Below are 26492 nucleotides of genomic sequence, written 5' to 3' on the forward strand. Positions count from 1 at the left end.
TCTGAGAGTCTCAGTTTCCGCTGGAGAGAATAATCACGACAGGGAAGAAGATGTGCCCACTACATATCATTCTTTCTCGGCAATTATCTGGTTACATAGAGGAACTGTATGATTCCAGTACCTATATAATGCACATTGTTCACCAATGTTGTTGCTTACGGCCACACCACCCTGAATATGCCCGACCTCGTCTGATCTTGGAAGCCAAGCAGGGTTGGGCCTGGTTAGTACTTGGATGGAAGACCGCTTGGGAATACCAGGTGCTGTAAGCTTTTTCTCTTCTCTCTACCACATGCATGTCTTTTGTTGCAACGTCTGATCACCATGTGACACATGAGGATGTTGGTCATCTTCGGCTGCTGCTGCTTTGTTGGCAGAAACGAAGTGATCTGAGAGTCTCAGTTTCAACTGGAGAGAATAATCACGACAGGGAAGAAGATGTGCCCACTACATATCAGCCTTTCTCGGGAATTATCTGGTTACATAGAGGAACCTTATGATTCCAGTACCTATATAATGCACATTGTTCACCAATATTGTTGCTTACGGCCACACCACCCTGAATATGCCCGACCTCGTCTGATCTTGGAAGCCAAGCAGGGTTGGGCCTGGTTAGTACTTGGATGGAAGACCGCTTGGGAATACCAGTTGCTGTAAGCTTTTTCTCTTCTCTCTACCACCTGCATGTTTTTTGTTGCAACGTCTGATCACCCTGTGACACATGAGGACGTTGGTCATCTTCAGCTGCTGCTGCTTTGTTGGCAGACACGAAGTGATCTGAGAGTCTCAGTTTCAGATGGAGAGAATAATCACGACAGGGAAGAAGATGTGCCCACTACGCATCAGCCTTTCTCGGCAATTATCTGGTTACATAGAGGAACTGTATGATTCCAGTACCTATATAATGCACATTTGTCACAGGCATTGTTGCTTACGGACACACCACCCTGAAAATACCCGACCTCGTCTGATCTCGGAAGCCAAGCAGGGTTGGGCCTGGTTAGTACTTGGATGGGAGACTGCTTGGGAATACCAGGTGCTGTAAGCTTTTTCTCTTCTCTCTCCCACCTGCATGTCTTTTGTTGCAACGTCTGATCACCCTGTCACTCATGAGGAAGTTGGTCATCTTCAGCTGCTGCTGCTTTGTTGGCAGACACGAAGTGATCTGAGAGTCTCAGTTTCCGCTGGAGAGAATAATCACGACAGGGAAGAAGATGTGCCCAATACGCATCAGCCTTTCTCGGCAATTATCTGGTTACATAGAGGAACTGTATGATTCCAGTACCTATATAATGCACATTTGTCACAGACATTGTCGCTTATGGCCAAACCACCCTGAACATGCCCGACCTCGTCTGATCTCCGAAGCCAAGCAGGGTTGGGCCTGGTTAGTACTTGGATGGGAGACCGCTTGGGAATACCAGGTGCAGTAAGCTTTTTCTCTTCTCTCTACAAACTGCATGTCTTTTGTTGCAACGTCTGATCACCCTGTGACACATGAGGACGTTGGTCATCTTCAGCTGCTGCTGCTTTGTTGGCAGACACGAAGTGATCTGAGAGTCTCAGTTTCAACTGCAGGTAATAATCACATCAGGGATGAAGATGTGCCCAATACGCATCAGCCTTTCTCGGCAATTATCTGGTTACATAGAGTAACCGTATGATTCCAGTACCTATATAATGCACATTTGTGACAGACATTGTTGCTTACGGCCACACCACCCTGAATATGCCCGACCTCGTCTGATCTCGGAAGCCAAGCAGGGTTGGGCCTGGTTAGTACTTGGATGGGAGACCGCTTGGGAATACCAGGTGCAGTAAGCTTTTTCTCTTCTCTCTACCACTTGCATGTCTTTTGTTGCAACGTCTGATCACCCTGTGACACATGAGGACGTTGTTCATCTTCAGCTGCTGCTGCTTTGTTGGCAGACACGAAGTGATCTGAGAGTCTCAGTTTCAACTACAGATAATAATCACATCAGGGATGAAGATGTGCCCACTACATATCAGCCTTTCTCGGTAATTATCTGGTTACATAGAGGAACTGTATGATTCCAGTACCTATATAATGCACATTTGTCACAGACATTGTTTCTTACGGCCACACCACCCTGAACATGCCCGACCTCGTCTGATCTCGGAAGCCAAGCAGGGTTGGGCCTGGTTAGTACTTGGATGGGAGACTGCTTGGGAATACCAGGTGCTGTAAGCTTTTTCTCTTCTCTCGACCACCTGCATGTCTTTTGTTGCAACGTCTGATCACCCTGTGACACATGAGGACGTTGGTCATCTTCAGCTGCTGCTGCTTTGTTGGCAGCCACAAAGTGATCTGAGAGTCTCAGTTTCAACTACAGATAATAATCATATCAGGGATGAAGATGTGCCCACTACAAGTTAGCATTTCTCGGCAATTATCTGGTTACATAGAGGAACCGTATGATTCCAGTACCTATATAATGCACATTGTTCACAGATATTGTTGCTTACGGCCACACCACCCTGAATATGCCCGACCTCGTCTGATCTCGGAAGCCAAGCAGGGTTGGGCCTGGTTAGTACTTGGATCGGAGACAGCTTGGGAATACCAGGTGCTGTAAGCTTTTAGTCTTCTCTCTACCACCTGCATGTCTTTTGTTGCAACGTCTGATCACGCTGTGACACATGAGGAAGTTGGTCATTTTCAGCTGCTGCTGCTTTGTTGGCAGACACGAAGTGATCTGAGAGTCTCAGTTTCAACTGCAGATAATAATCACATCAGGGATGAAGATGTGCCCACTACATATCAGCCTTTCTCGGCAATTATCTAGTTACACAGAAGAATTGTATGAATCCAGTACCTATATAATGCACATTGTTCACCAATATTGTTGCTTACGGCCACACCACCCTGAATATGCCCGACCTCGTCTGATCTCGGAAGCCAAGCAGGTTTAGCCCTGGTTAGTACTTGGATGGGAGACTGCTTGGGAATACGAGGTGCTGTAAGCTTTTTCTCTTCTCTCTACCACCTGCATGTCTTTTGTTGCAACGTCTGATCACCCTGTGACACATGAGGAAGTTGGTCATTTTCAGCTGCTGCTGCTTTGTTGGCAGACACGAAGTGATCTGAGAGTCTCAGTTTCCGCTGGAGAGAATAATCACGACAGGAAAGAAGATGTGCCCACTACATATCAGCCTTTCTCGGTAATTATCTGGTTACATAGAGGAACTGTATGATTCCAGTACCTATATAATGCACATTTGTCACAGACATTGTTTCTTACGGCCACACCACCCTGAACATGCCCGACCTCGTCTGATCTCGGAAGCCAAGCAGGGTTGGGCCTGGTTAGTACTTGGATGGGAGACTGCTTGGGAATACCAGGTGCTGTAAGCTTTTTCTCTTCTCTCGACCACCTGCATGTCTTTTGTTGCAACGTCTGATCACCCTGTGACACATGAGGAAGTTGGTCATCTTCAGCTGCTGCTGCTTTGTTGGCAGCCACAAAGTGATCTGAGAGTCTCAGTTTCAACTACAGATAATAATCATATCAGGGATGAAGATGTGCCCACTACAAGTTAGCATTTCTCGGCAATTATCTGGTTACATAGAGGAACCGTATGATTCCAGTACCTATATAATGCACATTGTTCACAGATATTGTTGCTTACAGCCACACCACCCTGAATATGCCCGACCTCGTCTGATCTCGGAAGCCAAGCAGGGTTGGGCCTGGTTAGTACTTGGATCGGAGACAGCTTGGGAATACCAGGTGCTGTAAGCTTTTAGTCTTCTCTCTACCACCTGCATGTCTTTTGTTGCAACGTCTGATCACCCTGTGACACATGAGGAAGTTGGTCATTTTCAGCTGCTGCTGCTTTGTTGGCAGACACGAAGTGATCTGAGAGTCTCAGTTTCAACTGCAGATAATAATCACATCAGGGATGAAGATGTGCCCACTACATATCAGCCTTTCTCGGCAATTATCTGGTTACATAGAGGAACTGTATGATTCCAGTACCTATATAATGCACATTTGTCACAGGCATTGTTGCTTACGGACACACCACCCTGAAAATACCCGACCTCGTCTGATCTCGGAAGCCAAGCAGGGTTGGGCCTGGTTAGTACTTGGATGGGAGACTGCTTGGGAATACCAGGTGCTGTAAGCTTTTTCTCTTCTCTCTCCCACCTGCATGTCTTTTGTTGCAACGTCTGATCACCCTGTGACACATGAGGAAGTTGGTCATCTTCAGCTGCTGCTGCTTTGTTGGCAGACACTAAGTGATCTGAGAGTCTCAGTTTCCGCTGGAGAGAATAATCACGACAGGGAAGAAAATGTGCCCACTACATATCAGCCTTTCTCGGCAATTATCTGGTTACATAGAGGAACCGTATGATTCCAGTACCTATATAATGCACATTTGTCACAGATATTGTTGCTTACGTCCACACCACCCTGAACATGCCCGACCTCGTCTGATCTTGGAAGCCAAGCAGGGTTGGGCCTGGTTAGTACTTGGATGGAAGACCGCTTGGGAATACCAGGTGCTGTAAGCTTTTTCTCTTCTCTCTACCACCTGCATGTCTTTTGTTGCAACGTCTGATCACCCTCTGACACATGAGGAAGTTGGTCATCTTCAGCTGCTGCTGCTTTGTTGGCAGACACTAAGTGATCTGAGAGTCTCAGTTTCCGCTGGAGAGAATAATCACGACAGGGAAGAAAATGTGCCCACTACATATCAGCCTTTCTCGGCAATTATCTGGTTACATAGAGGAACCGTATGATTCCAGTACCTATATAATGCACATTTGTCACAGATATTGTTGCTTACGTCCACACCACCCTGAACATGCCCGACCTCGTCTGATCTTGGAAGCCAAGCAGGGTTGGGCCTGGTTAGTACTTGGATGGAAGACTACTTGGGGATACCAGGTGCTGTAAGCTTCTTCTCTTCTCTCTACCACCTGCATGTCTTTTGTTGCAACGTCTGATCACCCTCTGACACATGAGGAAGTTGGTCATCTTCAGCTGCTGCTGCTTTGTTGGCAGACACGAAGTGATCTGAGAGTCTCAGTTTCAACTACAGATAATAATCACATCAGGGATGAAGATGTGCCCACTACAAGTTAGCCTTTCTCGGCAATTATCTGGTTACATAGAGGAACTGTATGATTCCAGTACCTATATAATGTACATTGTTCACAGATATTGTTGCTTACGGCCACACCACCCTGAACATGCCCGACCTCGTCTGATCTCGGAAGCCAAGCAGGGTTGGGCCTGGTTAGTACTTGGATGGGAGACTGCTTGGGAATACCAGGTGCTGTAAGCTTTTTCTCTTCTCTCTCCCACCTGCATGTCTTTTGTTGCAACGTCTGATCACCCTCTGACACATGAGGAAGTTGGTCATCTTCAGCTGCTGCTGCTTTGTTGGCAGACACTAAGTGATCTGAGAGTTTCAGTTTCCGCTGGAGAGAATAATCACGACAGGGATTAAGATGTGCCCACTACATATCAGCCTTTCTCGGCAATTATCTGGTTACATAGAGGAACCGTATGATTCCAGTACCTATATAATGCACATTGTTCACAGATATTGTTGCTTACGGCCACACCACCCTGAACATGCCCAACCTCGTCTGATCTTGGAAGCCAAGCAGGGTTGGGCCTGGTTAGTACTTGGATGGGAGACTAATTGGGAATACCAGGTGCTGTAAAATTTTTCTCTTCTCTCTACCACGTGCATGTCTTTTGTTGCAACGTCTGATCACCCTGTGACACATGAGGAAGTTGGTCATCTTCAGCTGCTGCTGCTTTGTTGGCAGACACGAAGTGATCTGAGAGTCTCAGTTTCAACTACAGGTAGTAATCACATCAAGGATGAAGATATGCCCACTACATATCAGCCTTTCTTGGCAATTATCTGGTTACATAGAGGAACTGTATGATTCCAGTACCTATATAATGCACATTTGTGACAGACATTGTCGCTTACGGCCAAACCACCCTGAACATGCCCGACCTCGTCTGATCTCGGAAGCCAAGCAGGGTTTGGCCTGGTTAGTACTTGGGTGGGAGACTACTTGGGAATACCAGGTGCTGTAAGCTTTTTCTCTTCTCTCTACCACCTGCATGTCTTTTGTTGCAACGTCTGATCACCCTGTGACACATGAGGAAGTTGGTCATCTTCAGCTGCTGCTGCTTTGTTGGCAGACACGAAGTGATCTGAGAGTCTCAGTTTCCGCTGGAGAGAATAATCACGACATGGAAAAAGATGTGCCTAATACGCATCAGCCTTTCTCAGCAATTATCTGGTTACATAGAGGAACCGTATGATTCCAGTACCCATATAATGCACATTGTTCACAGATATTGTTGCTTACGGCCACACCACCCTGAACATGCCCAACCTCGTCTGATCTCGGAAGCCAAGCAGGGTTGGGCCTGGTTAGTACTTGGATGGGAGACCGCTTGGGAATACCAGGTGCTGTAAGCTTTTTCTCTTCTCTCTACCACCTGCATGTCTTTTGTTGCAACGTCTGATCACCCTGTGACACGAGGAAGTTGGTCATCTTCAGCTGCTGCTGCTTTGTTGGCAGACACGAAGTGATCTGAGAGTCTCAGTTTCAACTGCAGGTAATAATCACATCAGGGATGAAGATGTGCCCACTACATATCAGCCTTTCTCTGCAATTATCTGGTTACATAGTGTAACCGTATGATTCCAGTACCTATATAATGCACATTGTTCACAGATATTGTTGCTTACGGCCACACCACCCTGAAAATGCCTGACCTCGTCTGATCTCGGAAGCCAAGCAGGGTTGGGCCTGGTTAGTACTTGGATGGGAGACCGCTTGGGAATACCAGGTGCTGTAATTTTTTTCTCTTCTCTCTACCACATGCATTTCTTTTGTTGCAACGTCTGATCACCCTGTGACACATGAGGAAGTTGGTCATCTTCAGCTGCTGCTGCTTTGTTGGCAGACACGAAGTGATCTGAGAGTCTCAGTTTCAACTGCAGGTAATAATCACATCAGGGATGAAGATGTGCCCACTACATATCAGCCTTTCTCTGCAATTATCTGGTTACATAGTGTAACCGTATGATTCCAGTACCTATATAATGCACATTGTTCACAGATATTGTTGCTTACGGCCACACCACCCTGAAAATGCCTGACCTCGTCTGATCTCGGAAGCCAAGCAGGGTTGGGCCTGGTTAGTACTTGGATGGGAGACTGCTTGCGAATACCAGGTGCTGTCAGCTTTTTCTCTTCTCTCTACCCCCTGCATGTCTTTTGTTGCAACGTCTGATCACCCTGTGACACATGAGGACGTTGGACATCTTCAGCTGCTGCTGCTTTGTAGGCAGACACGAAGTGATCTGAGAGTCTCAGTTTCAACTGCAGGTAATAATCACATCAGGGAAGAAGATGTGCCCGATACAAGTTAGCCTTTCTCGGCAATTATCTGGTTACATCGAGGAACTGTATGATTCCAGTACCTACATAATGCACATTTGTCACAGGCATTGTTGCTTACGGACACACCACCGTGAAAATACCCGACCTCGTCTGATCTCGGAAGCCAAGCAGGGTTGGGCCTGGTTAGTACTTGGATGGGAGACTGCTTGGGAATACCAGATGCTGTAAGCTTTTTCTCTTCTCTCTCCCACCTGCATGTCTTTTGTTGCAACGTCTGATCACCCTGTGACACATGAGGAAGTTGGTCATCTTCAGCTGCTGCTGCTTTGTTGGCAGACACGAAGTGATCTGAGAGTCTCAGTTTCCGCTTGAGAGAATAATCACGATAGGGAAGAAGATGTGCCCAATACGCATCAGCCTTTCTCAGCAATTATCTGGTTACATAGAGGAACTGTATGATTCCAGTACCTATATAATGCACATTTGTGACAGACATTGTTGCTTACGGCCACACCACCCTGAATATGCCAGACCTCGTCTGATCTCGGAAGCCGAGCAGGGTTGGGCCTGGTTAGTACTTGGATAGGCGACAGCTTGGGAATACCAGGTGCTGTAAGCTTTTAGTCTTCTCTCTACCACCTGCATGTCTTTTGTTGCAACGTCTGATCACCCTGTGACACGTGAGGAAGTTGGTCATCTTCAGCTGCTGCTGCTTTGTTGGCAGACACGAAGTGATCTGAGAGTCTCAGTTTCCGCTGGAGAGAATAATCACGACAGGGAAGAAGATGTGCCCACTACATATCATTCTTTCTCGGCAATTATCTGGTTACATAGAGGAACTGTATGATTCCAGTACCTATATAATGCACATTGTTCACCAATGTTGTTGCTTACGGCCACACCACCCTGAATATGCCCGACCTCGTCTGATCTTGGAAGCCAAGCAGGGTTGGGCCTGGTTAGTACTTGGATGGAAGACCGCTTGGGAATACCAGGTGCTGTAAGCTTTTTCTCTTCTCTCTACCACATGCATGTCTTTTGTTGCAACGTCTGATCACCATGTGACACATGAGGATGTTGGTCATCTTCGGCTGCTGCTGCTTTGTTGGCAGAAACGAAGTGATCTGAGAGTCTCAGTTTCAACTGGAGAGAATAATCACGACAGGGAAGAAGATGTGCCCACTACATATCAGCCTTTCTCGGGAATTATCTGGTTACATAGAGGAACCTTATGATTCCAGTACCTATATAATGCACATTGTTCACCAATATTGTTGCTTACGGCCACACCACCCTGAATATGCCCGACCTCGTCTGATCTTGGAAGCCAAGCAGGGTTGGGCCTGGTTAGTACTTGGATGGAAGACCGCTTGGGAATACCAGTTGCTGTAAGCTTTTTCTCTTCTCTCTACCACCTGCATGTTTTTTGTTGCAACGTCTGATCACCCTGTGACACATGAGGACGTTGGTCATCTTCAGCTGCTGCTGCTTTGTTGGCAGACACGAAGTGATCTGAGAGTCTCAGTTTCAGATGGAGAGAATAATCACGACAGGGAAGAAGATGTGCCCACTACGCATCAGCCTTTCTCGGCAATTATCTGGTTACATAGAGGAACTGTATGATTCCAGTACCTATATAATGCACATTTGTCACAGGCATTGTTGCTTACGGACACACCACCCTGAAAATACCCGACCTCGTCTGATCTCGGAAGCCAAGCAGGGTTGGGCCTGGTTAGTACTTGGATGGGAGACTGCTTGGGAATACCAGGTGCTGTAAGCTTTTTCTCTTCTCTCTCCCACCTGCATGTCTTTTGTTGCAACGTCTGATCACCCTGTCACTCATGAGGAAGTTGGTCATCTTCAGCTGCTGCTGCTTTGTTGGCAGACACGAAGTGATCTGAGAGTCTCAGTTTCCGCTGGAGAGAATAATCACGACAGGGAAGAAGATGTGCCCAATACGCATCAGCCTTTCTCGGCAATTATCTGGTTACATAGAGGAACTGTATGATTCCAGTACCTATATAATGCACATTTGTCACAGACATTGTCGCTTATGGCCAAACCACCCTGAACATGCCCGACCTCGTCTGATCTCCGAAGCCAAGCAGGGTTGGGCCTGGTTAGTACTTGGATGGGAGACCGCTTGGGAATACCAGGTGCAGTAAGCTTTTTCTCTTCTCTCTACAAACTGCATGTCTTTTGTTGCAACGTCTGATCACCCTGTGACACATGAGGACGTTGGTCATCTTCAGCTGCTGCTGCTTTGTTGGCAGACACGAAGTGATCTGAGAGTCTCAGTTTCAACTGCAGGTAATAATCACATCAGGGATGAAGATGTGCCCAATACGCATCAGCCTTTCTCGGCAATTATCTGGTTACATAGAGTAACCGTATGATTCCAGTACCTATATAATGCACATTTGTGACAGACATTGTTGCTTACGGCCACACCACCCTGAATATGCCCGACCTCGTCTGATCTCGGAAGCCAAGCAGGGTTGGGCCTGGTTAGTACTTGGATGGGAGACCGCTTGGGAATACCAGGTGCAGTAAGCTTTTTCTCTTCTCTCTACCACTTGCATGTCTTTTGTTGCAACGTCTGATCACCCTGTGACACATGAGGACGTTGTTCATCTTCAGCTGCTGCTGCTTTGTTGGCAGACACGAAGTGATCTGAGAGTCTCAGTTTCAACTACAGATAATAATCACATCAGGGATGAAGATGTGCCCACTACATATCAGCCTTTCTCGGTAATTATCTGGTTACATAGAGGAACTGTATGATTCCAGTACCTATATAATGCACATTTGTCACAGACATTGTTTCTTACGGCCACACCACCCTGAACATGCCCGACCTCGTCTGATCTCGGAAGCCAAGCAGGGTTGGGCCTGGTTAGTACTTGGATGGGAGACTGCTTGGGAATACCAGGTGCTGTAAGCTTTTTCTCTTCTCTCGACCACCTGCATGTCTTTTGTTGCAACGTCTGATCACCCTGTGACACATGAGGACGTTGGTCATCTTCAGCTGCTGCTGCTTTGTTGGCAGCCACAAAGTGATCTGAGAGTCTCAGTTTCAACTACAGATAATAATCATATCAGGGATGAAGATGTGCCCACTACAAGTTAGCATTTCTCGGCAATTATCTGGTTACATAGAGGAACCGTATGATTCCAGTACCTATATAATGCACATTGTTCACAGATATTGTTGCTTACGGCCACACCACCCTGAATATGCCCGACCTCGTCTGATCTCGGAAGCCAAGCAGGGTTGGGCCTGGTTAGTACTTGGATCGGAGACAGCTTGGGAATACCAGGTGCTGTAAGCTTTTAGTCTTCTCTCTACCACCTGCATGTCTTTTGTTGCAACGTCTGATCACGCTGTGACACATGAGGAAGTTGGTCATTTTCAGCTGCTGCTGCTTTGTTGGCAGACACGAAGTGATCTGAGAGTCTCAGTTTCAACTGCAGATAATAATCACATCAGGGATGAAGATGTGCCCACTACATATCAGCCTTTCTCGGCAATTATCTAGTTACACAGAAGAATTGTATGAATCCAGTACCTATATAATGCACATTGTTCACCAATATTGTTGCTTACGGCCACACCACCCTGAATATGCCCGACCTCGTCTGATCTCGGAAGCCAAGCAGGTTTAGCCCTGGTTAGTACTTGGATGGGAGACTGCTTGGGAATACGAGGTGCTGTAAGCTTTTTCTCTTCTCTCTACCACCTGCATGTCTTTTGTTGCAACGTCTGATCACCCTGTGACACATGAGGAAGTTGGTCATTTTCAGCTGCTGCTGCTTTGTTGGCAGACACGAAGTGATCTGAGAGTCTCAGTTTCCGCTGGAGAGAATAATCACGACAGGAAAGAAGATGTGCCCACTACATATCAGCCTTTCTCGGTAATTATCTGGTTACATAGAGGAACTGTATGATTCCAGTACCTATATAATGCACATTTGTCACAGACATTGTTTCTTACGGCCACACCACCCTGAACATGCCCGACCTCGTCTGATCTCGGAAGCCAAGCAGGGTTGGGCCTGGTTAGTACTTGGATGGGAGACTGCTTGGGAATACCAGGTGCTGTAAGCTTTTTCTCTTCTCTCGACCACCTGCATGTCTTTTGTTGCAACGTCTGATCACCCTGTGACACATGAGGAAGTTGGTCATCTTCAGCTGCTGCTGCTTTGTTGGCAGCCACAAAGTGATCTGAGAGTCTCAGTTTCAACTACAGATAATAATCATATCAGGGATGAAGATGTGCCCACTACAAGTTAGCATTTCTCGGCAATTATCTGGTTACATAGAGGAACCGTATGATTCCAGTACCTATATAATGCACATTGTTCACAGATATTGTTGCTTACAGCCACACCACCCTGAATATGCCCGACCTCGTCTGATCTCGGAAGCCAAGCAGGGTTGGGCCTGGTTAGTACTTGGATCGGAGACAGCTTGGGAATACCAGGTGCTGTAAGCTTTTAGTCTTCTCTCTACCACCTGCATGTCTTTTGTTGCAACGTCTGATCACCCTGTGACACATGAGGAAGTTGGTCATTTTCAGCTGCTGCTGCTTTGTTGGCAGACACGAAGTGATCTGAGAGTCTCAGTTTCAACTGCAGATAATAATCACATCAGGGATGAAGATGTGCCCACTACATATCAGCCTTTCTCGGCAATTATCTAGTTACACAGAAGAATTGTATGATTCCAGTACCTATATAATGCACATTGTTCACCAATATTGTTGCTTACGGCCACACCACCCTGAATATGCCCGACCTCGTCTGATCTCGGAAGCCAAGCAGGTTTAGCCCTGGTTAGTACTTGGATGGGAGACTGCTTGGGAATACGAGGTGCTGTAAGCTTTTTCTCTTCTCTCTACCACCTGCATGTCTTTTGTTGCAACGTCTGATCACCCTGAGACACATGAGGAAGTTGGTCATCTTCAGCTGCTGCTGCTTTGTTGGCAGACGCGAAGTGATCTGAGAGTCTCAGTTTCCACTGCAGGTAATAATCACATCTGGGATGAAGATGTGCCCACTACATATCAGCCTTTCTCGGTAATTATCTGGTTACATAGAGGAACTGTATGATTCCAGTACCTATATAATGCACATTGTTCACCAATATTGTTGCTTACGGCCACACCACCCTGAATATGCCCGACCTCGTCTGATCTCGGAAGCCAAGCAGGGTTGGGCCTGGTTAGTACTTGGATGGTAGACCGCTTGGGAATACCAGGTGCTGTAAGGTTTTTCTCTTCTCTCTACCACATGCATGTCTTTTGTTGCAACGTCTGATCACCCTGTGACACATGAGGAAGTTGGTCATCTTCAGCTGCTGCTGCTTTGTTGGCAGACACGAAGTGATCTGAGAGTCTCAGTTTCAACTGCAGGTAATAATCACATCAGGGATGAAGATATGCCCACTACATATCAGCCTTTCTCGGCAATTATCTGGTTACATAGAGGAACCGTATGATTCCAGTACCTATATAATGCACATTTGTCACAGACATTGTTGCTTACGGCCACACCACCCTGAACATGCCCGACCTCGTCTGATCTCGGAAGCCAAGCAGGGTTGGGCCTGGTTAGTACTTGGATGGGAGACCGCTTGGGAATACCAGGTGCTGTAAGGTTTTTCTCTTCTCTCTACCACATGCATGTCTTTTGTTGCAACGTCTGATCACCCTGTGACACATGAGGAAGTTGGTCATCTTCAGCTGCTGCTGCTTTGTTGGCAGACACGAAGTGATCTGAGATTCTAAGTTTCAACTGCAGATAATAATCACGTCAGGGAAGAAGATGTGCCCACTACAAGTTAGCCTTTCTCGGCAATTATCTGGTTACATAGAGGAACTGTATGATTCCAGTACCTATATAATGCACATTTGTCACAGACATTGTTGCTTACGGCGACACCACCCTGAACATGCCCGACCTCGTCTGATCTCGGAAGCCAAGCAGGGTTGGGCCTGGTTAGTACTTGGATGGGAGACCGCTTGGGAATACCAGGTGCTGTAAGGTTTTTCTCTTCTCTCTACCACATGCATGTCTTTTGTTGCAACGTCTGATCACCCTGTGACACATGAGGAAGTTGGTCATCTTCAGCTGCTGCTGCTTTGTTGGCAGACACGAAGTGATCTGAGAGTCTCAGTTTCAACTGCAGGTAATAATCACATCAGGGATGAAGATGTGCCCACTACATATCAGCCTTTCTTGGCAATTATCTGGTTACAGAGTGTAACCGTATGATTCCAGTACCTATATAATGCACATTTGTCACAGACATTGTTGCTTACGGCCACACCACCCTGAACATGCCCGACCTCGTCTGATCTCGGAAGCCAAGCAGGGTTGGTCCTGGTTAGTACTTGGATGGGAGACTACTTGGGAATACCAGGTGCTGTAAGCTTTTTTTCTTCTCTCTACCATCTACATGTCTTTTGTTGCAACGTCTGATCACCGTGTGACACATGAGGAAGTTGGTCATCTTCAGCTGCTGCTGCTTTGTTGGCAGACACGAAGTGATCTGAGAGTCTCAGTTTCAACTGCAGGTAATAATCACATCAGGGTGAAGATGTGCCCACTACATATCAGCCTTTCTCGGCAATTATCTGGTTACATAGAGTAACCGTATGATTCCAGTACCTATATAATGCACATTTGTTACAGACATTGTTGCTTACGGCCAAACCACCCTGAATATACCAGACCTCGTCTGATCTTTGAAACCAAGCAGGGTTGGGCCTAGTTAGTACTTGGATGGGAGACTGCTTGGGAATACCAGGTGCTGTAAGCTATTTCTCTTCTCTCTTCCACCTGCATGTCTTTTGTTGCAACGTCTGATCACCCTGTGACACATGAGGAAGTTGGTCATCTTCAGCTGCTGCTGCTTTGTTGGCAGACACAAAGTGATCTGAGATTCTCAGTTTCAACTACAGATAATAATCACATCAAGGATGAAGATTTGCCAGCTGCAAGTTAGCCTTTCTCGGCAATTATCTGGTTACATAGTGTAACCGTATGATTCCAGTACCTATATAATGCACATTGTTCACAGATATTGTTGCTTACGGCCACACCACCCTGAATATGCCCAACCTCGTCTGATCTCGGAAGCCAAGCAGGGTTGGGCCTGGTTAGTACTTGGATGGGAGACTACTTGGGAATACCAGGTGCTGTTAGCTTTTTCTCTTCTCTCTACCACCTACATGTCTTTTGTTGCAACGTCTGATCACCCTGTGAAACATGAGGAAGTTGGTCATCTTCAGCTGCTGCTGCTTTGTTGGCAGACACAAAGTGATCTGAGAGTCTCAGTTTCAACTGCAGGTAATAATCACATCAGGGATGAAGATGTGCCCACTACATATCAGCCTTTCTCGGCAATTATCTGGTTACATAGAGTAACCGTATGATTCCAGTACCTATATAATGCACATTTGTGACAGACATTGTTGCTTACAGCCACACCACCCTGAAAATACCCGACCTCGTCTGATCTCGGAAGCCAAGCAGGGTTGGGCCTGGTTAGTACTTGGATGGGAGACTACTTGGGAATACCAGGTGCTGTAAGCTTTTTCTCTTCTCTCTAGCACCTGCATGTCTTTTGTTGCAACGTCTGATCACCCTGTGACACATGAGGAAGTTGGTCATCTTCAGCTGCTGCTGGATTGTTGGCAGACACGAAGTGATCGGAGAGTCTCAGTTTCAACTGCAGATAATAATCATGTCAGGGATGAAGATGTGCCCACTACATATCAGCCTTTCTCGGCAATTATCTGGTTACATAGTGTAACCGTATGATTCCAGTATCTATATAATGCACATTTGTCACAGACATTGTTGCTTACGGCCACACCACCCTGAACATGCCCGACCTCGTCTGATCTCGGAAGCCAAGCAGGGTTGGGCCTGGTTAGTACTTGGATGGGAGACTACTTGGGAATACCAGGGGCTTTAAGCTTTTTCTCTTCTCTCTACCACCTGCATGTCTTTTGTTGCAACGTCTGATCACCCTGTGACACATGAGGAAGTTGGTCATCTTCAGCTGCTGCTGCTTTGTTGGCAGACACGAAGTGATCTGAGAGTCTCAGTTTCAACTACAGGTAGTAATCACATCAAGGATGAAGATATGCCCACTACATATCAGCCTTTCTCGGCAATTATCTGGTTACATAGAGGAACCGTATGATTCCAGTACCTATATAATGCACATTGTTCACAGATATTGTTGCTTACGGCCAAACCACCCTGAACATGCCCAACCTCGTCTGATCTCGGAAGCCAAGCAGGGTTGGGCCTGGTTATTACTTGGATGGGAGACTTCTTGGGAATACCAGCTGTTGTAAGCTTTTTCTCTTCTCTCTACCACCTACATGTCTTTTGTTGCAACGTCTGATCACCCTGTGACACATGAGGAAGTTGGTCATCTTCAGCTGCTGCTGCTTTGTTGGCAGACACGAAGTGATCTGAGAGTCTCAGTTTCAACTGCAGGTAATAATCACATCAGGGATGAAGATGTGCCCACTACATATCAGCCTTTCTTGGCAATTATCTGGTTACATAGTGTAACCGTATGATTCCAGTACCTATATAATGCACATTTGTCACAGACATTGTTGCTTTCGGCCACACCACCCTGAACATGCCCAAACTCGTCTGATCTTGGAAGCCAAGCAGGGTTGGACCTGGTTAGTACTTGGATGGGAGACTACTTGGGAATACCAGGTGCTGTAAGCTATTTCTCCTCTCTCAACCACCTGCATGTCTTTTGTTGCAACGTCTGATCACCCTGTGACACATGAGGAAGTTGGTCATCTTCAGCTGCTGCTGCTTTTTTGGCAGACACGAAGTGATCTGAGATTCTAAGTTTCAACTGCAGATAATAATCACGTCAGGGAAGAAGATGTGCCCACTACAAGTTAGCCTACTCGGCAATTATCTGGTTACATAGAGGAACCGTATGATTCCAGTACCGATATAATGCACATTTGTCACAGACATTGTTGCTTACGGCCACACCACCCTGAACATGCCCGACCTCGTCTGATCTCGGAAGCCAAGCAGGGTTGGGCCTGGTTAGTACTTGGGTGGGAGACTACTTGGGAATACCAGGTGCTGTAAGCTTTTTCTCTTCTCTCTACCACCTGCATGTCTTTTGTTGCAACGTCTGATCACCCTGTGACACATGAGGAAGTTGGTCATCTTCAGCTGCTGCTGCTTTGTTGGCAGACAAAAGTGATCTGAGAGTCTCAGTTTCAACTACAGGTAGTAATCACATCAAGGATGAAGATGTGCCCACTACATATCAGCCTTTCTTGGCAATTATCTGGTTACATAGAGGAACTCTATGATTCCAGTACCTATATAATGCACATTTGTGACAGACATTGTCGCTTACGGCCAAACCACCCTGAACATGCCCGACCTCGTCTGATCTCGGAAGCCAAGCAGGGTTGGGCCTGGTTAGTACTTGGGTGGGAGACTACTTGGGAATACCAGGTGCTGTAAGCTTTTTCTCTTCTCTCTACCACCTGCATGTCTTTTGTTGCAACGTCTGATCACCCTGTGACACATGAGGAAGTTGGTCATCTTCAGCTGCTGCTGCTTTGTTGGCAGACAAAAGTGATCTGAGAGTCTCAGTTTCAACTACAGGTAGTAATCACATCAAGGATGAAGATATGCCCACTACATATCAGCCTTTCTTGGCAATTATCTGGTTACATAGAGGAACTGTATGATTCCAGTACCTATATAATGCACATTTGTGACAGACATTGTCGCTTACGGCCAAACCACCCTGAACATGCCCGACCTCGTCTGATCTCGGAAGCCAAGCAGGGTTTGGCCTGGTTAGTACTTGGGTGGGAGACTACTTGGGAATACCAGGTGCTGTAAGCTTTTTCTCTTCTCTCTACCACCTGCATGTCTTTTGTTGCAACGTCTGATCACCCTGTGACACATGAGGAAGTTGGTCATCTTCAGCTGCTGCTGCTTTGTTGGCAGACACGAAGTGATCTGAGAGTCTCAGTTTCCGCTGGAGAGAATAATCACGACATGGAAAAAGATGTGCCTAATACGCATCAGCCTTTCTCAGCAATTATCTGGTTACATAGAGGAACCGTATGATTCCAGTACCTATATAATGCACATTGTTCACAGATATTGTTGCTTACGGCCACACCACCCTCAACATGCCCAACCTCGTCTGATCTCGGAAGCCAAGCAGGGTTGGGCCTGGTTAGTACTTGGATGGGAGACCGCTTGGGAATACCAGGTGCTGTAAGCTTTTTCTCTTCTCTCTACCACCTGCATGTCTTTTGTTGCAACGTCTGATCACCCTGTGACACATGAGGAAGTTGGTCATCTTCAGCTGCTGCTGCTTTGTTGGCAGACACGAAGTGATCTGAGAGTCTCAGTTTCAACTGCAGGTAATAATCACATCAGGGATGAAGATGTGCCCACTACATATCAGCCTTTCTCTGCAATTATCTGGTTACATAGTGTAACCGTATGATTCCAGTACCTATATAATGCACATTGTTCACAGATATTGTTGCTTACGGCCACACCACCCTGAAAATGCCTGACCTCGTCTGATCTCGGAAGCCAAGCAGGGTTGGGCCTGGTTAGTACTTGGATGGGAGACCGCTTGGGAATACCAGGTGCTGTAAGCTTTTTCTCTTCTCTCTACCACATGCATGTCTTTTGTTGCAACGTCTGATCACCCTGTGACACATGAGGAAGTTGGTCATCTTCAGCTGCTGCTGCTTTGTTGGCAGACACGAAGTGATCTGAGAGTCTCAGTTTCAACTGCAGGTAATAATCACATCAGGGATGAAGATGTGCCCACTACATATCAGCCTTTCTCTGCAATTATCTGGTTACATAGTGTAACCGTATGATTCCAGTACCTATATAATGCACATTGTTCACAGATATTGTTGCTTACGGCCACACCACCCTGAAAATGCCTGACCTCGTCTGATCTCGGAAGCCAAGCAGGGTTGGGCCTGGTTAGTACTTGGATGGGAGACTGCTTGGGAATACCAGGTGCTGTAAGCTTTTTCTCTTCTCTCTACCACATGCATGTCTTTTGTTGCAACGTCTGATCACCCTGTGACACATGAGGAAGTTGGTCATCTTCAGCTGCTGCTGCTTTGTTGGCAGACACGAAGTGATCTGAGAGTCTCAGTTTCAACTACAGGTAGTAATCACATCAAGGATGAAGATATGCCCACTACATATCAGCCTTTCTTGGCAATTATCTGGTTACATAGAGGAACTCTATGATTCCAGTACCTATATAATTCACATTTGTCACAGACATTGTCGCTTACGGCCAAACCACCCTGAACATGCCCGACCTCATCTGATCTCGGAAGCCAAGCAGGGTTGGGCCTGGTTAGTACTTGGGTGGGAGACTACTTGGGAATACCAGGTGCTGTAAGCTTTTTCTCTTCTCTCTACCACCTACATGTCTTTTGTTGCAACGTCTGATCACCCTGTGACACATGAGGAAGTTGGTCATCTTCAGCTGCTGCTGCTTTGTTGGCAGACACGAAGTGATCTGAGAGTCTCAGTTTCAACTGCAGGTAATAATCACATCAGGGATGAAGAGGTGCCCACTACATATCAGCCTTTCTCTGCAATTATCTGGTTACATAGTGTAACCGTATGATTCCAGTATCTATATAATGCACATTTGTGACAGACATTGTCGCTTACGGCCAAACCACCCTGAACATGCCCGACCTCGTCTGATCTCGGAAGCCAAGCAGGGTTTGGCCTGGTTAGTACTTGGGTGGGAGACTACTTGGGAATACCAGGTGCTGTAAGCTTTTTCTCTTCTCTCTACCACCTGCATGTCTTTTGTTGCAACGTCTGATCACCCTGTGACACATGAGGAAGTTGGTCATCTTCAGCTGCTGCTGCTTTGTTGGCAGACACGAAGTGATCTGAGAGTCTCAGTTTCCGCTGGAGAGAATAATCACGACATGGAAAAAGATGTGCCTAATACGCATCAGCCTTTCTCAGCAATTATCTGGTTACATAGAGGAACCGTATGATTCCAGTACCTATATAATGCACATTGTTCACAGATATTGTTGCTTACGGCCACACCACCCTGAACATGCCCAACCTCGTCTGATCTCGGAAGCCAAGCAGGGTTGGGCCTGGTTAGTACTTGGATGGGAGACCGCTTGGGAATACCAGGTGCTGTAAGCTTTTTCTCTTCTCTCTACCACCTGCATGTCTTTTGTTGCAACGTCTGATCACCCTGTGACACATGAGGAAGTTGGTCATCTTCAGCTGCTGCTGCTTTGTTGGCAGACACGAAGTGATCTGAGAGTCTCAGTTTCAACTGCAGGTAATAATCACATCAGGGATGAAGATGTGCCCACTACATATCAGCCTTTCTCTGCAATTATCTGGTTACATAGTGTAACCGTATGATTCCAGTACCTATATAATGCACATTGTTCACAGATATTGTTGCTTACGGCCACACCACCCTGAAAATGCCTGACCTCGTCTGATCTCGGAAGCCAAGCAGGGTTGGGCCTGGTTAGTACTTGGATGGGAGACCGCTTGGGAATACCAGGTGCTGTAAGCTTTTTCTCTTCTCTCTACCACATGCATGTCTTTTGTTGCAACGTCTGATCACCCTGTGACACATGAGGAAGTTGGTCATCTTCAGCTGCTGCTGCTTTGTTGGCAGACACGAAGTGATCTGAGAGTCTCAGTTTCAACTGCAGGTAATAATCACATCAGGGATGAAGATGTGCCCACTACATATCAGCCTTTCTCTGCAATTATCTGGTTACATAGTGTAACCGTATGATTCCAGTACCTATATAATGCACATTGTTCACAGATATTGTTGCTTACGGCCACACCACCCTGAAAATGCCTGACCTCGTCTGATCTCGGAAGCCAAGCAGGGTTGGGCCTGGTTAGTACTTGGATGGGAGACTGCTTGGGAATACCAGGTGCTGTAAGCTTTTTCTCTTCTCTCTACCACATGCATGTCTTTTGTTGCAACGTCTGATCACCCTGTGACACATGAGGAAGTTGGTCATCTTCAGCTGCTGCTGCTTTGTTGGCAGACACGAAGTGATCTGAGAGTCTCAGTTTCAACTACAGGTAGTAATCACATCAAGGATGAAGATATGCCCACTACATATCAGCCTTTCTTGGCAATTATCTGGTTACATAGAGGAACTCTATGATTCCAGTACCTATATAATTCACATTTGTCACAGACATTGTCGCTTACGGCCAAACCACCCTGAACATGCCCGACCTCATCTGATCTCGGAAGCCAAGCAGGGTTGGGCCTGGTTAGTACTTGGGTGGGAGACTACTTGGGAATACCAGGTGCTGTAAGCTTTTTCTCTTCTCTCTACCACCTACATGTCTTTTGTTGCAACGTCTGATCACCCTGTGACACATGAGGAAGTTGGTCATCTTCAGCTGCTGCTGCTTTGTTGGCAGACACGAAGTGATCTGAGAGTCTCAGTTTCAACTGCAGGTAATAATCACATCAGGGATGAAGAGGTGCCCACTACATATCAGCCTTTCTCTGCAATTATCTGGTTACATAGTGTAACCGTATGATTCCAGTACCTATATAATGCACATTGTTCACAGATATTGTTGCTTATGGCCAAACCACCCTGAACATGCCCGACCTCGTCTGATCTCGGAAGCCAAGCAGGGTTGGGCCTGGTTAGTACTTGGATGGGAGACTGCTTGGGAATACCAGGTGCTGTAAGCTTTTTCTCTTCTCTCTACCACATGCATGTCTTTTGTTGCAACGTCTGATCACCCTGTGACACATGAGGAAGTTGGTCATCTTCAGCTGCTGCTGCTTTGTTGGCAGACACAAAGTTATCTGAAAGTCTCAGTTTCAACTACAGGTAGTAATCACATCAAGGATGAAGATGTGCCCACTACAAGTTAGCCTTTCTCTGCAATTATCTGGTTACATAGTGTAACCGTATGATTCCAGTACCTATATAATGCATATTGTTCACAGATATTGTTACTTACGGCCAAACCACCCTGAAAATGCCTGACCTCGTCTGATCTCGGAAGCCAAGCAGGGTTGGGCCTGGTTAGTACTTGGATGGGAGACTGCTTGGGAATACCAGGTGCTGTAAGCTTTTTCTCTTCTCTCTACCACATGCATGTCTTTTGTTGCAACGTCTGATCACCCTGTTACACATGAGGAAGTTGGTCATCTTCAGCTGCTGCTGCTTTGTTGGCAGACACGAAGTGATCTGAGATTCTAAGTTTCAACTGCAGATAATAATCACGTCAGGGAAGAAGATGTGCCCACTACAAGTTAGCCTTTCTCGGCAATTATCTGGTTACATAGTGTAACCGTATGATTCCAGTACCTATATAATGCACATTGTTCACAGATGTTGTTGCTTACGGCCACACCACCCTGAACATGCCCAACCTCGTCTGATCTCGGAACCCAAGCAGGGTTGGACCTGGTTAGTACTTGGATGGGAGACTGCTTATGAATACCAGGTGCTGGAAGCTTTTTCTCTTCTCTCTACCACCTGCATGTCTTTTGTTGCAACGTCTGATCACCATGTGACACATGAGGAAGTTGGTCATCTTCAGCTGCTGCTGCTATGTTGGCAGACACGAAGTGATCTGAGATTCTCAGTTTCAACTGCAGATAATAATCACGACAGGGAAGAAGATGTGCCCACTACAAGTTAGCCTTTCTCGGCAATAATCTGGTTACATAGAGGAACTGTATGATTCCAGTACCGATATAATGCACATTTGTCACAGACTTTGTTGCTTACGGCCACACCACCCTGAACATGCCCGACCTCGTCTGATCTCGGAAGCCAAGCAGGGTTGGGCCTGGTTAGTACTTGGATGGGAGACCGCTTGGGAATACCAGGTGCTGTAAGCTTTTTCTCTTCTCTCTACCACCTGCATGTCTTTTGTTGCAACGTCTGATCACCCTGTGACACATGAGGAAGTTGGTCATCTTCAGCTGCTGCTGCTTTGTTGGCAGACACGAAGTGATCTGAGAGTCTCAGTTTCCGCTGGAGAGAATAATCACGACAGGGAAGAAGATGTGCCCAATAAGCATCAGCCTTTCTCGGCAATTATCTGGTTACATAGAGGAACTGTATGATTCCAGTACCGATATAATGCACATTTGTCACAGACATTGTCGCTTATGGCGAAACCACCCTGAATATGCCCGACCTCGTCTGATCTCGGAAGCCAAGCAGGGTTGGGCCTGGTTAGTACTTGGATGGGAGACTGCTTGCGAATACCAGGTGCTGTCACCTTTTTCTCTTCTCTCTACCCCCTGCATGTCTTTTGTTGCAACGTCTGATCACCCTGTGACACATGAGGACGTTGGTCATCTTCAGCTGCTGCTGCTTTGTAGGCAGACACGAAGTGATCTGAGAGTCTCAGTTTCAACTGCAGGTAATAATCACATCAGGGAAGAAGATGTGCCCGATACAAGTTAGCCTTTCTCGGCAATTATCTGGTTACATCGAGGAACTGTATGATTCCAGTACCTACATAATGCACATTTGTCACAGGCATTGTTCCTTACGGACACACCACCGTGAAAATACCCGACCTCGTCTGATCTCGGAAGCCAAGCAGGGTTGGGCCTGGTTAGTACTTGGATGGGAGACTGCTTGGGAATACCAGGTGCTGTAAGCTTTTTCTCTTCTCTCTCCCACCTGCATGTCTTTTGTTGCAACGTCTGATCACCCTGTGACACATGAGGAAGTTGGTCATCTTCAGCTGCTGCTGCTTTGTTGGCAGACACGAAGTGATCTGAGAGTCTCAGTTTCCGCTGGAGAGAATAATCACGATAGGGAAGAAGATGTGCCCAATACGCATCAGCCTTTCTCAGCAATTATCTGGTTACATAGAGGAACTGTATGATTCCAGTACCTATATAATGCACATTTGTGACAGACATTGTTGCTTACGGCCACACCACCCTGAATATGCCCGACCTCGTCTGATCTTGGAAGCCGAGCAGGGTTGGGCCTGGTTAGTACTTGGATGGGCGACAGCTTGGGAATACCAGGTGCTGTAAGCTTTTAGTCTTCTCTCTACCACCTGCATGTCTTTTGTTGCAACGTCTGATCACCCTGTGACACGTGAGGAAGTTGGTCATCTTCAGCTGCTGCTGCTTTGTTGGCAGACACGAAGTGATCTGAGAGTCTCAGTTTCCGCTGGAGAGAATAATCACGACAGGGAAGAAGATGTGCCCACTACATATCATTCTTTCTCGGCAATTATCTGGTTACATAGAGGAACTGTATGATTCCAGTACCTATATAATGCACATTGTTCACCAATGTTGTTGCTTACGGCCACACCACCCTGAATATGCCCGACCTCGTCTGATCTTGGAAGCCAAGCAGGGTTGGGCCTGGTTAGTACTTGGATGGAAGACCGCTTGGGAATACCAGTTGCTGTAAGCTTTTTCTCTTCTCTCTACCACCTGCATGTCTTTTGTTGCAACGTCTGATCACCCTGTGACACATGAGGAAGTTGGTCATCTTCAGCTGCTTCTGCTTTGTTGGCAGACACGAAGTGATCTGAGAGTCTCAGTTTCAGCTGGAGAGAATAATCACGACAGAGAAGAAGATGTGCCCACTACAAGTTAGCCTTTCTCGGCAATTATCTGGTTACATCGAGGAACTGTATGATTCCAGTACCTACATAATGCACATTTGTCACAGGCATTGTTGCTTACGGCCACACCACCCTGAATATGCCCGACCTCGTCTGATCTTGGAAGCCAAGCAGGGTTGGGCCTGGTTAGTACTTGGATGGAAGACCGCTTGGGAATACCAGTTGCTGTAAGCTTTTTCTCTTCTCTCTACCACATGCATGTCTTTTGTTGCAACGTCTGATCACCATGTGACACATGAGGATGTTGGTCATCTTCGGCTGCTGCTGCTTTGTTGGCAGAAACGAAGTGATCTGAGAGTCTCAGTTTCAACTGGAGAGAATAATCACGACAGGGAAGAAGATGTGCCCACTACATATCAGCCTTTCTCGGGAATTATCTGGTTACATAGAGGAACCTTATGATTCCAGTACCTATATAATGCACATTGTTCACCAATATTGTTGCTTACGGCCACACCACCCTGAATATGCCCGACCTCGTCTGATCTTGGAAGCCAAGCAGGGTTGGGCCTGGTTAGTACTTGGATGGAAGACCGCTTGGGAATACCAGTTGCTGTAAGCTTTTTCTCTTCTCTCTACCACCTGCATGTTTTTTGTTGCAACGTCTGATCACCCTGTGACACATGAGGACGTTGGTCATCTTCAGCTGCTGCTGCTTTGTTGGCAGACACGAAGTGATCTGAGAGTCTCAGTTTCAGATGGAGAGAATAATCACGACAGGGAAGAAGATGTGCCCACTACGCATCAGCCTTTCTCGGCAATTATCTGGTTACATAGAGGAACTGTATGATTCCAGTACCTATATAATGCACATTTGTCACAGGCATTGTTGCTTACGGACACACCACCCTGAAAATACCCGACCTCGTCTGATCTCGGAAGCCAAGCAGGGTTGGGCCTGGTTAGTAATTGGATGGGAGACTGCTTGGGAATACCAGGTGCTGTAAGCTTTTTCTCTTCTCTCTCCCACCTGCATGTCTTTTGTTGCAACGTCTGATCACCCTGTCACACATGAGGAAGTTGGTCATCTTCAGCTGCTGCTGCTTTGTTGGCAGACACGAAGTGATCTGAGAGTCTCAGTTTCCGCTGGAGAGAATAATCACGACAGGGAAGAAGATGTGCCCAATACGCATCAGCCTTTCTCGGCAATTATCTGGTTACATAGAGGAACTGTATGATTCCAGTACCTATATAATGCACATTTGTCACAGACATTGTCGCTTATGGCCAAACCACCCTGAACATGCCCGACCTCGTCTGATCTCCGAAGCCAAGCAGGGTTGGGCCTGGTTAGTACTTGGATGGGAGACCGCTTGGGAATACCAGGTGCTGTAAGCTTTTTCTCTTCTCTCTACCACCTGCATGTCTTTTGTTGCAACGTCTGATCACCCTGTGACACATGAGGAAGTTGGTCATCTTCAGCAGCTACTGCTTTGTTGGCAGACACGAAGTGATCTGAGAGTCTCAGTTTCAACTACAGATAATAATCACATCAGGGATGAAGATGTGCCCACTACAAGTTAGCCTTTCTCGGCAATTATCTGGTTACATAGAGGAACTGTATGATTCCAGTACCTATATAATGCACATTGTTCACAGATATTGTTGCTTACGTCCACACCACCCTGAACATGCCCGACCTCGTCTGATCTTGGAAGCCAAGCAGGGTTGGGCCTGGTTAGTACTTGGATGGAAGACCGCTTGGGAATACCAGGTGCTGTAAGCTTTTTCTCTTCTCTCTACCACCTGCATGTCTTTTGTTGCAACGTCTGATCACCCTCTGACACATGAGGAAGTTGGTCATCTTCAGCTGCTGCTGCTTTGTTGGCAGACACTAAGTGATCTGAGAGTCTCAGTTTCCGCTGGAGAGAATAATCACGACAGGGAAGAAAATGTGCCCACTACATATCAGCCTTTCTCGGCAATTATCTGGTTACATCTAGGAACCGTATGATTCCAGTACCTATATAATGCACATTTGTCACAGATATTGTTGCTTACGTCCACACCACCCTGAACATGCCCGACCTCGTCTGATCTTGGAAGCCAAGCAGGGTTGGGCCTGGTTAGTACTTGGATGGAAGACCGCTTGGGAATACCAGGTGCTGTAAGCTGTTTCTCTTCTCTCTACCACCTGCATGTCTTTTGTTGCAACGTCTGATCACCCTGTGACACATGAGGAAGTTGGTCATCTTCAGCTGCTGCTGCATTGTTGGCAGACACGAAGTGATCTGAGAGTCTCAGTTTAAACTACAGATAATAATCACATCAGGGATGAAGATGTGCCCACTACAAGTTAGCCTTTCTCGGCAATTATCTGGTTACATAGAGGAACTGTATGATT

General features: G+C 46.7%; 1 protein-coding gene, 36 non-coding genes and 32 pseudogenes across 37 annotated transcripts in view; 68 read left to right on the forward strand and 1 right to left on the reverse strand.

Moving 5' to 3' along the window:
- The window catches only part of LOC140301715 (NLR family CARD domain-containing protein 3-like), a 483071-nt gene that overhangs the window by 210321 nt on the left and 246258 nt on the right, over positions 1–26492 (reverse strand). The gene's annotated exons all lie outside the window — the stretch shown is intronic.
- Positions 154–272, forward strand: LOC140297615 (5S ribosomal RNA). Its single transcript, XR_011913335.1, has one exon. It is a non-coding gene; the product is annotated as a 5S ribosomal RNA (ribosomal RNA).
- LOC140301563 (5S ribosomal RNA) lies at positions 542–660 on the forward strand (annotated as a pseudogene).
- On the forward strand, positions 930–1048 carry LOC140292569 (5S ribosomal RNA). Its single transcript, XR_011912569.1, has one exon. It is a non-coding gene; the product is annotated as a 5S ribosomal RNA (ribosomal RNA).
- Positions 1318–1436, forward strand: LOC140300822 (5S ribosomal RNA; annotated as a pseudogene).
- On the forward strand, positions 1706–1824 carry LOC140289604 (5S ribosomal RNA). The gene has a single exon (XR_011912271.1). It is a non-coding gene; the product is annotated as a 5S ribosomal RNA (ribosomal RNA).
- On the forward strand, positions 2094–2212 carry LOC140297383 (5S ribosomal RNA). Its single transcript, XR_011913123.1, has one exon. It is a non-coding gene; the product is annotated as a 5S ribosomal RNA (ribosomal RNA).
- LOC140297863 (5S ribosomal RNA) lies at positions 2482–2600 on the forward strand. The gene has a single exon (XR_011913561.1). It is a non-coding gene; the product is annotated as a 5S ribosomal RNA (ribosomal RNA).
- On the forward strand, positions 2870–2988 carry LOC140292022 (5S ribosomal RNA; annotated as a pseudogene).
- LOC140297385 (5S ribosomal RNA) lies at positions 3258–3376 on the forward strand. Its single transcript, XR_011913124.1, has one exon. It is a non-coding gene; the product is annotated as a 5S ribosomal RNA (ribosomal RNA).
- LOC140298072 (5S ribosomal RNA) lies at positions 3646–3764 on the forward strand. Its single transcript, XR_011913751.1, has one exon. It is a non-coding gene; the product is annotated as a 5S ribosomal RNA (ribosomal RNA).
- Positions 4034–4152, forward strand: LOC140292581 (5S ribosomal RNA). The gene has a single exon (XR_011912571.1). It is a non-coding gene; the product is annotated as a 5S ribosomal RNA (ribosomal RNA).
- On the forward strand, positions 4422–4540 carry LOC140300402 (5S ribosomal RNA; annotated as a pseudogene).
- On the forward strand, positions 4810–4928 carry LOC140288933 (5S ribosomal RNA; annotated as a pseudogene).
- Positions 5198–5316, forward strand: LOC140268872 (5S ribosomal RNA). Its single transcript, XR_011907568.1, has one exon. It is a non-coding gene; the product is annotated as a 5S ribosomal RNA (ribosomal RNA).
- Positions 5586–5704, forward strand: LOC140314725 (5S ribosomal RNA; annotated as a pseudogene).
- On the forward strand, positions 5974–6092 carry LOC140299201 (5S ribosomal RNA; annotated as a pseudogene).
- LOC140295560 (5S ribosomal RNA) lies at positions 6362–6480 on the forward strand. Its single transcript, XR_011912881.1, has one exon. It is a non-coding gene; the product is annotated as a 5S ribosomal RNA (ribosomal RNA).
- Positions 6748–6866, forward strand: LOC140297405 (5S ribosomal RNA). The gene has a single exon (XR_011913143.1). It is a non-coding gene; the product is annotated as a 5S ribosomal RNA (ribosomal RNA).
- Positions 7136–7254, forward strand: LOC140299870 (5S ribosomal RNA; annotated as a pseudogene).
- On the forward strand, positions 7524–7642 carry LOC140313783 (5S ribosomal RNA; annotated as a pseudogene).
- LOC140276619 (5S ribosomal RNA) lies at positions 7912–8030 on the forward strand (annotated as a pseudogene).
- LOC140297616 (5S ribosomal RNA) lies at positions 8300–8418 on the forward strand. Its single transcript, XR_011913336.1, has one exon. It is a non-coding gene; the product is annotated as a 5S ribosomal RNA (ribosomal RNA).
- On the forward strand, positions 8688–8806 carry LOC140301568 (5S ribosomal RNA; annotated as a pseudogene).
- Positions 9076–9194, forward strand: LOC140292593 (5S ribosomal RNA). The gene has a single exon (XR_011912573.1). It is a non-coding gene; the product is annotated as a 5S ribosomal RNA (ribosomal RNA).
- On the forward strand, positions 9464–9582 carry LOC140300824 (5S ribosomal RNA; annotated as a pseudogene).
- LOC140289615 (5S ribosomal RNA) lies at positions 9852–9970 on the forward strand. The gene has a single exon (XR_011912272.1). It is a non-coding gene; the product is annotated as a 5S ribosomal RNA (ribosomal RNA).
- Positions 10240–10358, forward strand: LOC140297386 (5S ribosomal RNA). Its single transcript, XR_011913125.1, has one exon. It is a non-coding gene; the product is annotated as a 5S ribosomal RNA (ribosomal RNA).
- LOC140297865 (5S ribosomal RNA) lies at positions 10628–10746 on the forward strand. Its single transcript, XR_011913563.1, has one exon. It is a non-coding gene; the product is annotated as a 5S ribosomal RNA (ribosomal RNA).
- Positions 11016–11134, forward strand: LOC140292024 (5S ribosomal RNA; annotated as a pseudogene).
- On the forward strand, positions 11404–11522 carry LOC140297387 (5S ribosomal RNA). The gene has a single exon (XR_011913126.1). It is a non-coding gene; the product is annotated as a 5S ribosomal RNA (ribosomal RNA).
- LOC140298074 (5S ribosomal RNA) lies at positions 11792–11910 on the forward strand. The gene has a single exon (XR_011913753.1). It is a non-coding gene; the product is annotated as a 5S ribosomal RNA (ribosomal RNA).
- On the forward strand, positions 12180–12298 carry LOC140292025 (5S ribosomal RNA; annotated as a pseudogene).
- Positions 12568–12686, forward strand: LOC140297934 (5S ribosomal RNA). Its single transcript, XR_011913625.1, has one exon. It is a non-coding gene; the product is annotated as a 5S ribosomal RNA (ribosomal RNA).
- LOC140289815 (5S ribosomal RNA) lies at positions 12956–13074 on the forward strand. The gene has a single exon (XR_011912291.1). It is a non-coding gene; the product is annotated as a 5S ribosomal RNA (ribosomal RNA).
- LOC140297651 (5S ribosomal RNA) lies at positions 13344–13462 on the forward strand. The gene has a single exon (XR_011913367.1). It is a non-coding gene; the product is annotated as a 5S ribosomal RNA (ribosomal RNA).
- On the forward strand, positions 13732–13850 carry LOC140297896 (5S ribosomal RNA). Its single transcript, XR_011913591.1, has one exon. It is a non-coding gene; the product is annotated as a 5S ribosomal RNA (ribosomal RNA).
- LOC140299300 (5S ribosomal RNA) lies at positions 14119–14237 on the forward strand (annotated as a pseudogene).
- LOC140300283 (5S ribosomal RNA) lies at positions 14507–14625 on the forward strand (annotated as a pseudogene).
- LOC140298920 (5S ribosomal RNA) lies at positions 14895–15013 on the forward strand. The gene has a single exon (XR_011914516.1). It is a non-coding gene; the product is annotated as a 5S ribosomal RNA (ribosomal RNA).
- On the forward strand, positions 15283–15401 carry LOC140300877 (5S ribosomal RNA; annotated as a pseudogene).
- LOC140292055 (5S ribosomal RNA) lies at positions 15671–15789 on the forward strand (annotated as a pseudogene).
- On the forward strand, positions 16059–16177 carry LOC140299485 (5S ribosomal RNA; annotated as a pseudogene).
- Positions 16446–16564, forward strand: LOC140279315 (5S ribosomal RNA). Its single transcript, XR_011909331.1, has one exon. It is a non-coding gene; the product is annotated as a 5S ribosomal RNA (ribosomal RNA).
- LOC140281488 (5S ribosomal RNA) lies at positions 16833–16951 on the forward strand. Its single transcript, XR_011909761.1, has one exon. It is a non-coding gene; the product is annotated as a 5S ribosomal RNA (ribosomal RNA).
- On the forward strand, positions 17220–17338 carry LOC140299202 (5S ribosomal RNA; annotated as a pseudogene).
- On the forward strand, positions 17608–17726 carry LOC140299370 (5S ribosomal RNA; annotated as a pseudogene).
- LOC140300408 (5S ribosomal RNA) lies at positions 17996–18114 on the forward strand. Its single transcript, XR_011914828.1, has one exon. It is a non-coding gene; the product is annotated as a 5S ribosomal RNA (ribosomal RNA).
- Positions 18384–18502, forward strand: LOC140291739 (5S ribosomal RNA). The gene has a single exon (XR_011912482.1). It is a non-coding gene; the product is annotated as a 5S ribosomal RNA (ribosomal RNA).
- Positions 18772–18890, forward strand: LOC140301380 (5S ribosomal RNA). Its single transcript, XR_011914909.1, has one exon. It is a non-coding gene; the product is annotated as a 5S ribosomal RNA (ribosomal RNA).
- Positions 19160–19278, forward strand: LOC140299203 (5S ribosomal RNA; annotated as a pseudogene).
- LOC140295572 (5S ribosomal RNA) lies at positions 19548–19666 on the forward strand. Its single transcript, XR_011912882.1, has one exon. It is a non-coding gene; the product is annotated as a 5S ribosomal RNA (ribosomal RNA).
- Positions 19936–20054, forward strand: LOC140300420 (5S ribosomal RNA). Its single transcript, XR_011914830.1, has one exon. It is a non-coding gene; the product is annotated as a 5S ribosomal RNA (ribosomal RNA).
- Positions 20324–20442, forward strand: LOC140291751 (5S ribosomal RNA). The gene has a single exon (XR_011912483.1). It is a non-coding gene; the product is annotated as a 5S ribosomal RNA (ribosomal RNA).
- On the forward strand, positions 20712–20830 carry LOC140301429 (5S ribosomal RNA). Its single transcript, XR_011914912.1, has one exon. It is a non-coding gene; the product is annotated as a 5S ribosomal RNA (ribosomal RNA).
- On the forward strand, positions 21100–21218 carry LOC140293583 (5S ribosomal RNA). The gene has a single exon (XR_011912688.1). It is a non-coding gene; the product is annotated as a 5S ribosomal RNA (ribosomal RNA).
- On the forward strand, positions 21488–21606 carry LOC140298239 (5S ribosomal RNA). The gene has a single exon (XR_011913904.1). It is a non-coding gene; the product is annotated as a 5S ribosomal RNA (ribosomal RNA).
- Positions 21876–21994, forward strand: LOC140294361 (5S ribosomal RNA; annotated as a pseudogene).
- Positions 22264–22382, forward strand: LOC140297319 (5S ribosomal RNA). Its single transcript, XR_011913063.1, has one exon. It is a non-coding gene; the product is annotated as a 5S ribosomal RNA (ribosomal RNA).
- On the forward strand, positions 22652–22770 carry LOC140281584 (5S ribosomal RNA; annotated as a pseudogene).
- LOC140305721 (5S ribosomal RNA) lies at positions 23040–23158 on the forward strand (annotated as a pseudogene).
- LOC140269949 (5S ribosomal RNA) lies at positions 23428–23546 on the forward strand (annotated as a pseudogene).
- LOC140301573 (5S ribosomal RNA) lies at positions 23816–23934 on the forward strand (annotated as a pseudogene).
- On the forward strand, positions 24204–24322 carry LOC140301580 (5S ribosomal RNA; annotated as a pseudogene).
- LOC140301584 (5S ribosomal RNA) lies at positions 24592–24710 on the forward strand (annotated as a pseudogene).
- LOC140299551 (5S ribosomal RNA) lies at positions 24980–25098 on the forward strand (annotated as a pseudogene).
- LOC140298098 (5S ribosomal RNA) lies at positions 25368–25486 on the forward strand. Its single transcript, XR_011913776.1, has one exon. It is a non-coding gene; the product is annotated as a 5S ribosomal RNA (ribosomal RNA).
- LOC140300403 (5S ribosomal RNA) lies at positions 25756–25874 on the forward strand (annotated as a pseudogene).
- Positions 26144–26262, forward strand: LOC140300405 (5S ribosomal RNA; annotated as a pseudogene).

The sequence above is a fragment of the Leuresthes tenuis genome, unplaced genomic scaffold, assembly GCF_036924035.1.
Source record: "Leuresthes tenuis unplaced genomic scaffold, fLeuTen1.0.hap1 SCAF_1, whole genome shotgun sequence".
In the NCBI taxonomy this organism is placed as follows: Eukaryota; Metazoa; Chordata; class Actinopteri; order Atheriniformes; family Atherinopsidae; genus Leuresthes; species Leuresthes tenuis.